The 12,907-nt window shown below is 42.4% G+C and overlaps 1 long non-coding RNA gene across 1 annotated transcript; it reads left to right on the top strand.

Annotated features, from left to right (window-relative positions):
• The first annotated feature begins 596 nt into the window (after positions 1-596).
• LOC147240648 (uncharacterized) lies at positions 597-12,342 on the top strand. The gene is made up of 4 exons (XR_015111115.1): positions 597-901; positions 2,540-2,597; positions 4,605-4,818; positions 10,597-12,342. It is a non-coding gene; the product is annotated as an uncharacterized LOC147240648 (long non-coding RNA).
• Positions 12,343-12,907: the final 565 nt, after the last annotated feature.

Below are 12,907 nucleotides of genomic sequence, written 5' to 3'. Positions count from 1 at the left end.
GCTGGTGCCCCCCCCCCCCCGCCTCCCCTCCCCTCCAGCCTGTCGTAACAAGTTCAGCTGCAACGCACAAACATCTCGGAGATATTTCTATTAAAGTCAATCACATGACTTTACGCAGCTGAGCAGCAGTCAGACAGTAGAAAAACTCCACTATCGTAAACGACGAGCTGCTGCTTTGACCTGCAGCGTGACGGCTGTGAGATGGAACACCAAACTCCTACCCGCTGCGTATTTGTTGTGTAAACTCAACCGCAGTCCAACACCTCGCGTTAATAAGCGGCTACTCTGGCTGTTGTACGTGGATTACACGCGATGTGGAGCAGCTGCAACAGTCAACGTGAGAGCCCCTGAAGGATTCAGCGTGGATGTTTGCAGGATGGGTGAGTGACGGTGCCACCGTGCACTTCTGCATGCGTCTGTTGGGGGGCGTGAGAGGCGCTGCCCTGGGTCCTCATTATAATTACATCGGCCGGCTTGCATAATATCAAAAATCTCAGAGGGTGGGAACAGTGTTACCTCACTGCCTCACAAGGGGGTGGGCCTTTGACGGCATATATGATTTTGGACAAATGAGATGTTCAAGCATTTTGGAGACAACGCGGCTGTGGAGATGTAGCCATCGGAGCGGACAGCCCCAACTCCCCTGTATGGTGAGGGGAGGACGGGGGCTGTGGATATGGAGGACGACCATGTGACGATACGCGCGGAAACGACACAACAGGACCCGTTCAGATTAGAGAATGGACGAGGCCGGCGGGACGTCACGATGCGCCGTCGCCACAAAGCTCAATACGCCGCTCTCATTTGGCTCCCAGCATGCCGCACGTCCGGAGGGACCGCTGGTAACCAGGAGCTGCTCGCAGCCAAGCGCAACCCACCCTGCTGCATCTGAGGAGAAATAGTAAGAAAAGATTGTTGTTTTGGGCGGGGGGGGGGGGGGGGGGGCTTGAAATGATTTTGCGTGAAACAAAGGAAGGCGCAACAGAGTGGCGCGTGTTTTGTAGTAAGGATTCACAGGCCGGCCAGCTGTTTCCAAATCTACTCCACATTTCACCTCCAGTGAGCCTTGCTTGGTTCCCCAGCGGTGTGAGGTCTGGATGGTGCGCAGCATCATCATCATCATCCGGGATGAAGGCTATAGCAGCATCACGTGAGGCGTGTAGTTTTGCACTTGTGGCTGCAGCGAGGGAGTTTGCCGATCAGAGGAGTTTCTATGAAACCCGTCAGCTTTGGCCAAAGATGATGTAGGACTCATCTTCTGTGCTCCACCAGGCCTCCTCGTTAGTTTCCAGTTGGATTTGAGTTAAACACGCTGAGCCAAAGTATCAGCACCGAGTTTCCTCCCTCGACCCGTTTAACCTACATTTTAAAAGCGGTAATCTGGCTCACAGCACTTTTTCCCCCTGAAGTAATCTGGGAGATTGGGAGAGCAGCAGGTTTCATCCAACTACAGCACATTTGGAATATTGTGAGACACGCTGCGCCCTCATTCTCAGCCATAGGCTCTGTCATAATAATTATAATAATATAATAATAATAATGACGATAGCAATAATAATTGGTAACACAAAGGCTGTTCGTGAAGCAGCTCTTACACCGTATTCTGCTATATTCAGGATCTTCTCATGTAGCGTCTTTAACGCGGGCCTGTGTCAAAGTGGCCTCGGGCGGTGCAACCTTCCACAGCGCAGTGTTGCGTTGTGTTGGGCCTGTTTGCTGTCAGCAGATTACGAACTGAAAAGGCTAAGCAGGAGGGGGGAAGCATGTCGAAAAAGCAAAGGTGATTATTGTACATGAACCCAGCTGTGTGCGGCTCAAACGCGGCTTCCTGCAGCCCGGGATTATGTGGCAGTGGAGGGGAGCTCTTACATAAGGCCTGCTTAATCTGTGGGAGAGGGACTCAGACCTCCCTCTAATGTTTATATATGTTTTAATCCCTGTCGTGATAATAATTACGTAATATTTGGATAATACTGCGGATGTATATGCAGGGAAATGACGGTGCCGGTTAGCGGGGACTCGAGCGGAGAAGTTACAGTTCTCTCATTAATCTGACCTGCATGTCCAATCCACGTGACACAAACGAGTCCCGTCCCAAAATGAAGACGTGAGAGGAGCGTGCATGACTCTGCAGGTGCACCCAGGTGAGGAAACGCCTCTGCCCTTTGCGTCACTGATGGGAGGTGAGATGGAGAGACGTCATTTGAAACCGGACCTCTGCATCTCAACAGAGGGGTTGCAGGTGCAGAGTTCTGACCCAGCTCAGCAAAATAAACCGGACTATTCATTGACCCAGTAGGCACATGTCCCAGATAGTGGCGGTGGTGCTGGTGGTGGTGGTGGGGGTGGGGGGTGGGGGAGTTCCTGAGGGCTTCCAGCTTTTTATAGGCATGAATGAAAAGTTGGATACGCGCGTTTTGTTTTGTTTTTTTTTAACTCTGCCTGCTATTTTTTATGTTTATTGGTCATTTTAATGACGTACGCCACCCCAAAACACACACACACACACAGACTCATATTTTTTGTTTTTGTTTCCCAGATCCTCACCATCGCACAGCTACCTCGCACCAGACATGAAGTCTTCCTCCAACTTCCAGGTGAATATGACTCCTCCAGTTTTTCGTTTACGTTGATTAAAATGCTCTAATACTGGATTACAGCGTTCTTTGTACGTCAAGAAACTCTTAACACACACACACACACACACACACACACACACACACAAGCAACACGCTGCGTGGAACTAATTGATTACTCCTGGAAATCATTTTTAAATCCTTTCGGGATCCTTTTGTGGACGCGACAGTTCCGCTCATATTTTGCAGCATTTATAGGAGCCTTTTATGGTCCTGACAATCTATTAAAGTAGAACATTTCTGCTGCACAGTTACCTTGAATAAAAACGCAGCTTGGTAATTTCCCTACCGGGGCTTTAGGGTCAGGGGTAGTTAAATATGTTCTAGTTTTAATTTTTGCCCTTGTGTGTATCAAAGATTTCTCCTCATCGCCCGCATCCATAGGCTACTGCATTAAATATCAAATAAGGAGCAAAGAGAAAGACAGAGAGGGAGAGAGAGAGGGAGGGAAAAAACCTTTAAATTAAAAGAGTTTAAGAGTTTTAAAGGGCTAATTAAAATCCAGTATTTGATATTTGCATTAATTCATGAAAGATCTGTGAAAATCTGAAATGAGCCCCTGAGGGAGTCGACTGAGCTGCGGTGAAATAAATGCTTCAACGTGATTATCATCAGCCTCTTTCAGGAAGAAATGTGCTCTTCATAAAATGTGACTCCACACCAATGTCAGTTCTCATCTTTTGGAAGGTTTAAATAAATAAATGAATGAATAAAAACAGGCATCTGGAAAAATTAACCGCACACACACACACACACACACACACACACACACACACTGATCAAGCAATTATCGTGTTAAATAAAACACAGCCTTGGTACTAATGGCTTTTTTGGGGTTTTGGTTTTTTTTTTGTTTTTTGGGGCAGAAATTACCACACCTCCCCTTTGGGTGTCAAACAGGGAAGCTTTTAGTTGTAAAATGTAAACGTGAAGCACCTTTGAAATGAGCAGGAATTTACTGGTCTCGTGTCAGCGGTGTGTGGGTTTTATTGACTCTGGTGGTTTGTGGTTGGAAGCAACGTGGCCTATTTTCACGATGCTGGGAAAGAAAGAACACCCTCTCCATAACTGGTGCACGTGTGTGAATGTGTGTGTGTGTTAATTAGGCATCACACACTTCGCTGCTAACGCAAAGATAGCGATGCTTGTGACGTCACCTCTCCCTCGTTGTTGTTTTTTTTTTTTGAAAAACAGCTTTAAATTCGGAGGGGGGGGGTGGAAAGGGTGGAAAAAAAGAGAGGAACCTCAAATATTTTCGAAGATTAAAAAAACAACATAATTCTGTAAACTAACATTACAAAAATAAAGTTTCCACAACAGTCAAATTCTCTTCTTCAGCATCTTCTCCCGTTTATTTCAATGAATGAAAGAAACTCAGAGGTTCTATCATTTCAAATGCAAGTTTATTCATTCAAAAACAACAAAATTTAGTGTCCAAAACGACTAAATAATCAAATTAGGATAAATAAAAGGGAATATAGCATGAAACTCCATGTGCATATACACGATGCTCACATTATTGTGGGGATTCAGCAGTAATATTTCTTTTTACAGGAGTATTTGTGTAAATGATTCCCCTCAGTGCTGTTTAACTCTCTGCTTCTGGTGCCTCTCGTAAAGGTTTTCATCGTTGTTGTCTCTCTTTCATTAACGGTCGACTGTTATGCTTTGTTTCGCTTTGAATTCCTGTAAGAGCTCATTCACATTTCAGTCATATATAAACACTTAATAGCTTGGAAAATGTCTTTTCCCAGCAGTTATCCCATGTGAATCTTTAGGCAGGCTTGTTTTTCCATCTCATCTCACTGAGGCGTTTTTTTTTTTAATTTTATTTATTTTTATTATTGTTTCCATTTTTTCCACCACCATGTGATAAATCATCTGCACAAATGCAACAGATTTATGAAATGTGTGTCAAACTGTGTATTGTTGTGGAGAATGTACTCCTTAAACTGTTTGTCCTTACAGGCGTATGTGATGTTGTGTGTGCTGCCGTGTTGTCAGGCCTGAGGGGTTGTCTGTTATCTTTGGTTATCTAGCTGTATGAGTGACGTACATTCTTCATAAAGCTAGATAACCGAAAGTAACAAGAATCCCATTACACGCCTGCACGGCAAAAAAAAGAGAAAAGACAAAAGGGGATGGACTCTCGATGGTGGAGGCTACTAACGATGATGTGAAGGTACGAGCCTCGTGAGTTACATAAGGGATCATGTGCTCTTGCAGATAATTAGAGTTTGAATTCTGTGCTTCTATGGCGCCCTGTGGATTTGTTCATGTAGCTGACAGCTCATTGGCCAACATGCCGACAGAGTGTGTTCCGTATACACCAAACAGTGTCGCAGGGGTTCGGAGACGTTAGTGAAACACAAAGCTTCTCAAACAAGATCATAAAACATTAAAAAAAAATACTTTTTTATAGATGCTAATCAAAATAATCGCTTAAACAAAAGATATGTTTCTGATACCCCCCCCCCCTAAAAAAAAGAAGCTTCGCATACAAAGATTTTTACCTTCAAGGAAGTCTTCTGTCTAACATGAGAAACAGTGAGCTGAACAGGAAAATTAAAAACCACTAATATGGCCACAAGTCATTTTTCCTCAACCCTCCCATGTTGAATACCTGACACACTGATTTACCTGTTTTTATGATGTCATCCATCAACGTATTGTTTTAACTTCAAATGCGGCTAATTGTTCAAGTGTAATTCATTTCTCGGTTTACTTTTTTCTTGAGCTTAAATTAAATTATGTGGTTCAGTAAAAAGTCTGGAATCATTTCACACCTCAGACATTAAAAGTCATTTATCAGAGACGGACTACTACAGGTTGAAGGGATAGAGTTCAACAAAACAGGTTTAATTTTAAATTTTCTATATAAAGTGAACGTTACTGAATCCAGATTAACCTATTTTAGTACACTACTGAATTAACGGAATAAACACACATTGAGTGGAAATGTATCCTTGAAATTATACATTTTGAAGTATGTTGTAGCTTTAAAATGTGTACAAATATTGATGTACTGATGCTATAAATTCAGAGGTGCAGTAGCCTGAACATGTACTCATATCACATTCTCAATGAGCCCCCCCCCCCCCCCCCCATTGTGTGTTGACAAAAAAATTCCACGCCTCGTAGTTTCATGGTAAATCCCGACAATTCCTCGGCAGAAAGGCATTATATGATATTTTACACTCTGTAGAATTGGCTCATTCAGGGTTAATAGTGCTTTAAAGATTTAACTGGCCTTGGCCTCTTGTCTGGGTTTAGGTTAGAGGCCCGTCCAACAAATGAAATCAAGTTTCGAGGGAGGACACTAAAGTCCTCACCCGTGTCGCTTGGCAGTTAACAAATCTGTTATCACACCAGCACAAATAAGTGAAACAATTCCCTCGCATAAACTGCACTTTTCATGAATTAAAAAAATAAAGGGGACTAAACAGATTCAGTGGATTGGTTTCACTAAGACAAAAACGACTTCATTTTCAGGTACACTTGCTTTCCTTTTTCACTCACTCTCTCTCTCTCTCTCACACACACACACACACACACCAACATTTCATTGTCTAATTGGTGTGAGTACTTGCATCGTTTTCTAATTAGCTCTCCTTTTCTTTTTTGCTATTTCAGCAATGAAAGATAATCATCTACATTTCTGGTTCTTGTTTAGACAAAGCTGAGTTTTCTTGCCTAAATCATTTCATTGTGAAATCTGCTGTAGTCTTTGTAGCTGCGGAGGTGAGAACCTAGAACTTGAGCCCCAAAAGTCCAAACTCATTTACCAAGAACCCAATCTTAATGTCTTACATGCAATTTTTACTTGCACTTGATATAAAAAAAAGACCTAAGAAATTAATTACCAAACAAGAATCATCAGCTTCTGCTTAATACAAACCATAATAATGTTATTGAGGATGCCCCTGCTCTAATTTTGGGGAGTTTTAGGGTTCAGATAATTATGTAAACGCAGCTCCTCTGGGATTGTAGAGTCCGACACAAGCAGCAGTGACAGAGGCAAACTAAACAAAGAACGCCACAAAAGGCAATTAGCGTCACTTTGCCATCATTTGGAGCATCTCTACCACCGTCGATGCTCTTCTGCAGTTGATTTGCTGCTTCCTGCCAAAGAGCTCCGCTGGCTTGGTCACCAGTAAGTGGACAGGGAGGCATCAGCGGGATGCAGGGAGGGAATCCTTGTCTCTCGTTTTTAGCGTGACTTTTGTTAATAGAGATCTGCAGCACACAGTTGCAGTGCCACAAAATCTCCTCACAGACCTCGTAAGGCTGTGAGAACATGTAAACGCACAGCATGCGCAGGGATTGGACTAATCCACCACGTCCTTTAATTCTGTTTCAGTTATGTCTGTTTAAACATTGCAGATAAACACACCCTCATTAGTAATTTTATATGGGAGATTTCCTATATTTTTATGTCTGCCAACATTTTTGTGTTGGGGGACAAAGGATTTGTGTCCTAATGAAGCCAGTTTTAAGCTATTTCCTGTTGCCCACATGCACCTTTTGGCACCTTAAAGTGACGTCATATACTTTCTGCAAGCACACGCTTCTTTCTTTCTTTTCATTCTTCTCTCCTAATTCATTTAATTTTATTCTTTTCGTTTTTTTTCCCAGCTTGGATTCTCAGATGGTTGGTTCTGATTTGTATGCATTTGCATAATGAATGTCATTTGCATGCTCAGGGGCAGACCATACCATGAGAACGGCTGTGTTGGTTGTTTGTGTGTGTGTGTGTGTGTGTGTGTGTGTGTGTATGTGTGTGTATGTGTGTGTGTGTGTGTGAGACTGCATGGGCACATGGTGTGTGTTAATATATGTGTGCCGTATATTAAGCGCATGTAAATGACATGTTTTTTAGGCAAACAGACCATCAGAGGGTGTTGTTTTTTGCGCCCCCGCTCTGTATAAACACTTTGTTCTTTCTTTCTGCCGTGTGTGTGAGTGTGTGTGCGCGTGTGTACGTGCGTGCATGTGTGTGTGTGCATGTGTTTCCATTTGGATGTGTGGTACATGTAGGGCAGCAATCTGACGATCATACCTCCTTCTGTCTCTCCGCCTCTTTCCCGTCTTGATAACCGTTCAGCAATGCACCAACTAGAAGAATAAAAATACGAGACTCTTCCCCCCCAACCACCCCCCCAATCCCATAATCCTCCTCTTCTCCAACCCCTCCCTTGCCAGCTTGTGCTCCTCTCCCACACAGCAAGTCACAGTCACCATCTTAGGTGTAAGACTGGCACAAAATGGCAGCTGAAAAAGAGAGCGTGGATAACCACCTTCCCCCACTTCATGTTGGCCCCGATCCTTTCCGCACCATTGGCTGCCTCAAGACAGTGTTAATTACTGCCAGTGTGTTAATTGTAGAGATCGCCCCAAGAGAGATGCGGGAAGGGATGAGATAGGAAGAAACGGCGGTAGCTTTTGAGCGTCTGCAAGCTGGCATTTTTAAGGGCAGCTGCGTCACTTTCGTTGTGCCCGTCGTCACGCCGCAGTCTCTATCGCCATTTTGTTAAAGATGCTCTGAAAATGTCTGTCTTTCGGGCTGCATTAATTAAACGACGCCAAGGTTTTTTAATTAGGGTTATAATTTGTAGCGCTGGCTTCATTTCTGCATGTGGAGCGTAATACTGCATGCATGTGCGGACAGCTTTTGTTTGATGTAAAAAAAAAAAAAAAAAAGGAAAAAAGAAAATTAAAAAAAAAACAGCAACAACAAAACACGTGCACCCCAACATCTGCAAGGACCCGTAATTAACAACTTAGCGGTTGATGTAAACCTACACTTGCCATCAAGGTTCCCTCGCATTTACAGCACACCAGCTTTTTGGCTTGTAGAAGAAAATGTGCTGCATTGGTGTCTGAAGGTTTCACTGGAAATATGTAACTGAAGGAATTTATGCAGTTGCATAAAAGCCCTGCTTCATTTTCAGCGGGGTTTGTTTACATTGTATTTAAAAAAAAAGACCTCAAAGAGTTCAGAAAAATGTCACAACCAATATAATCCATCAGCAGGCGTCCATGGATGAAAAATTACACCTTTTGGAGTTTCTAAACATCGAAGTGGCTGTTTTTTAGTACGGGATATATCCTGAGCAAGTTGACTTCCCTCAGTGTGGTTTCTGACCCGACCGTCGAATCCACAGCTTTCACCATGGTGGCCTGAAAACAAGAGACCCTCAGAAAAGTGAGGCAGGAAAAAGTATAGTGAGTGAATGAGTGAGTGGGAGAGAGGAGGAGGAGAAGGAGGAAGGGGGGGCAGACAGACAAGGAGAGGCAGCCTGCGACAGTGAGATCTCAATAGTGAGAGGCCTTCTTTGTGTTTCTGTGTGAGGTTTATTTTGGGGGGTGCAGGGGGCGCTAAGAAAAGAGGGGAAGAAGAGAGGTTGGGGATCCCATCTTGGGCCCTCAGACAAGCAGCACATTGTCCTCCCCAATGTGTGGCGGCACTTGTGGCGTAACGCCATTATTTAGGCCAGTGGAGGGAGCAGGGGTCTGGAGACCAGCTTAACCAAAACGCCAATTAGAGCTGGATCGTCCTGATTAATGGACGAGGGAGATTGGTAAACAATGACGGCCATTGTTAATGTAACCCCCCTTCTCTCTCTCGCTCTCCCTCTCTCTCTCTGTCTCACACACACACACACACAAAACCTTAACCCACTGATTTCTTTCACACGACACACCATCCCTACTGCTTCTGTGAGACACACACACACACAATTTGTCAGTCATGCCAAGGCTCGGAGGCCTGGCATTAGCATGCAGCTCTTGTTTTTTTATTTAGTTTTGCAAGCCTCACTGTGAAATTCGCGTTGATCAGAACATAGTAACCAGCGTGTGTGTGAAATAATAATCTTCATATTATGTAATTTGCGAGGAACACAAATGTAGCATCAGTAACAGAAATGATATGAAATCAAATTAGTTGCAATTATAAAAAATATTCTAACTGTTGAATTTTCAATCAGGTATGATTACATATAAAACGTTGGTCAGTTAAATGGCGTGTAGATGTGATGTGCAATGTAACGAGGTGTCTACCTTCAAAAGCGGCGCTGGGCTCATTTGTTAATCCCACACCATGCTACGCTTGGCTCTGCATTTCAATACGTCCTACTTTATTGTTTTTTTTAAGCATATGCGCTGCATAATTAGCCAGCGAATACTCCAATCAGGGGGATGCCAATGTGGCGTTGCCATGGCAACCCAATCAGCACCCCCCACACACACCCCCATCCGTCCTACCCCCCCCCCTTCCTTCCGACACCTCCTCCCCCTCTTCTGTGGCTGCAAACAGGATGAAAAAAAATAATAAAGCGTGGGAAAAAAAACAGTTTGGTGATTCCAACAATGATGGAGGAGTGAGGAGGAGAGGAGAGAGAGAGGAGAGAGTTGGGGGACATATTTTTCTTGTCCGTGTGTGAAGAGTTTGTTGCCTGTGCTGTTAGCGTGCCATCTCTGGGCAGCGAGCGTACAGTAAAACATTTAAAAGGCCACATAGAAGGACGGCGCTTCGTGAAATGACACCTGGCACAATCTCACAAACGCTCCCGTCAGTTGACACTCGAAAACTGGAACGACTCCAATCCCTCCGCATATTTTAAATCCCTGGCAGTTTCTCATTATGTACGCTAATTAGAAAAAAAAAATGTTTTAATATGCACATGTTTTTCCTTTTGACAAAACAGTGATAAGGCATACTGGACACAAACATCATTAAGGATATACACCTTATTGAATATGTAAATGCTGTCACTTTGAAACATATTTAATCTGGATGATGCGTTTCTGTCGCTCCACATTAACGTAGATGTATTAGCAAAGACGATGTCCAATAATCTTCCCTCGTGTGTTTGTTCCATGAGGAAAATATCCAGTTGTGTTGGTCTCGTACGTCATTCCGGACCGTTCTAAACATCTCCTCTTACTCTACTCTTAGGTTATCTTGGCTCTCACCTAACTTTTGCCTCAAGACTCGGACCTGGACTATGACCCCCACCCCCACCAGCACCCAGGGCTGCCTGCAACATTGACTGTACTGCATGAAGGTGGACCAAGAGGAAGCAGCCACCTGCAAGAAGCAGACAGTGGACAAGAGTCACTGTGGATAACAGCCTCAACCAGCTGAGCGGGCAAACAAGACTACTTCTTTCATTCTTACTTGCGCGATGCTTGTGGACAGTTGGCCACTGTGGGGCTGCAACTCAAAGTAAAGAATCACAAGATGGATTTGTGTGTGTATGTGTGTGTGTGTGTGTGTACACACACACACACGTGTTGTGTACACTCTGTTCTCGGGAATCGCTCTGCACAGCTGTTCAGGAAACATCTGCACTAGATTTTCATCTAGGTCAGAGCATCCCTCCCTCACTCTCTCTCTCTCTCTCTCTCACACACACACACACACACACACACACACACACACACACACACACGCCAGATTAATGCACTTATGAGGTTTAAAGTCAATTGGAAATGTAGAAATTACAAAACAGTAGCTGGAGTGTTTAGAATTAATAGCATTATTCAGTAGTTTAGAGGTTTACTAGAATTTGATGTTACACCAGTAAAAAGAAAAAAATTGTTTTCTTCTAATTTAGGAAAAAAAATAAAAAGAAAATGAATTAAAAAATAAACTATTAATTTCAAGATATTCTAATTTAGGTTGCAATTGATTTGTCTCATTTGTTAAACCTTTGAGAATATTTTTTATAAAAATATTTTTTTTAAACAAATCAAATGTCGACAATCTAGGTGACTGGATGACTTGAATTATTTGAAAATCTTCCTGGTATGTGTCAGTTCTCACATATTTTTGTTGTTCAGATACATATTTGTTAAAATGTTAACGTGCACTGACTGTAAACATACACAACCTTTCAATGAGGTCTCAACATCCCGGCTGACGTACGTTCAGAGCTGCTGAACGAAATCCATGCAGTCTGAAAGGGTTCTTTTCAACAGCTACAATTATTACCATAATGTGTTTTTTTTTTATATAAAATATTACCATGACACTGGAGCATAATTTCACATCAACATTCTCTCGCTCTCTTTTTAAAAAAAAATAATAAAATAAAATAAAATTTTAAGAGTACAATCATCCCTGCAGGAAGTATTTTGTTAAATCATTTGATATTGCTATGTGTTTTATACTTTTTAAACTATTCATAAAAATAGTAAGTTTGCACTATAGAAACTGTTAGGTTTGCACACTGGCAGGCTTAACGGGTTTTAGTTTGTGTGTGTGTGAGATGTGGTGAATCTTGATATGTGATCGTATACTACACGAGCACGGATGCAATACTGGATATCAATGTTCTTCTTTAGATTGATTTGAGACGTTCCGTTAGAATTTTTATTAGAAGTGACATCTTTCTATTCATTTTATCCATTACTCTTAAATCTAGGTATATTGCACAGTCGTTTTCTGTCAATTCATCTCTTACACGAGTTTGCGGTAGATTTTTTTTTTTGCACGTCTTTGTGTTTTGATTGGGAGAAAGTGAGCGTGATCGGTGTAATAGATGATGTACAGTTATGAATGTGGTTGATTGTATGATTATGCACCACCTAATTTTCTCAGGAGAAGGCTTGATTTGCACGAGCTTATGTATTTATATGCTCCAAGTTTGTACTATGCACATGTTTATAATCAATAAACTTTATGTTTACAGTGAGACAACTTCTGTCTGCATGTGGAATCATTTTGTTCTCTCTTCGGGATGCCATCTAAATTAACTGTCCACAAATTAGAGCCGTCTGTAAGAAAATTAAGCTCGACACTCGCAAGATTTGCAAATTGAGACATTCACAAAATCCCATTGTGTTTTCTTAAACATCATCAGAATCATCGTGGGTCACAGATTTTACCAGCTAACAGAACCTGAACTGATACTCATTAAGTTTTGATAGCAAATACTCATTAATTCAATGCTTGTTTTGAATGTTACAGACGCTTAAGTATGGAAACCTATCAACTGTTACCACTATTTCACAATATGCTGTATTACACACTTTAAAGATACAATTTTAAAACTTGAAACCGTTTTTTAAGGAAAGACAAATCGTGCTTTAAGAGAAAAGGATGTTTGAAAGCATAAGCTGGATTCTTCATCCAATTGAATTTTCTTTTGCATCACTGTATAAGCTAAAGTTCATGGGAATATAACTACAAATGTTCATACCACGGTACATCACGGCACAGTTCACCACCACAACCCTGAGATACAAAGGAGGCAGACGCTGCC

The sequence above is a fragment of the Aulostomus chinensis genome, chromosome 22 (assembly GCF_037954235.1).
Source record: "Aulostomus chinensis isolate RoL2024-O1b breed Wild chromosome 22, RoL_Achi_v1.0, whole genome shotgun sequence".
Classification (NCBI taxonomy): domain Eukaryota; kingdom Metazoa; phylum Chordata; class Actinopteri; order Syngnathiformes; family Aulostomidae; genus Aulostomus; species Aulostomus chinensis.
Note: the sequence above shows the minus strand (reverse complement) of the source record. Positions and strands in the feature narration are given on the sequence as shown.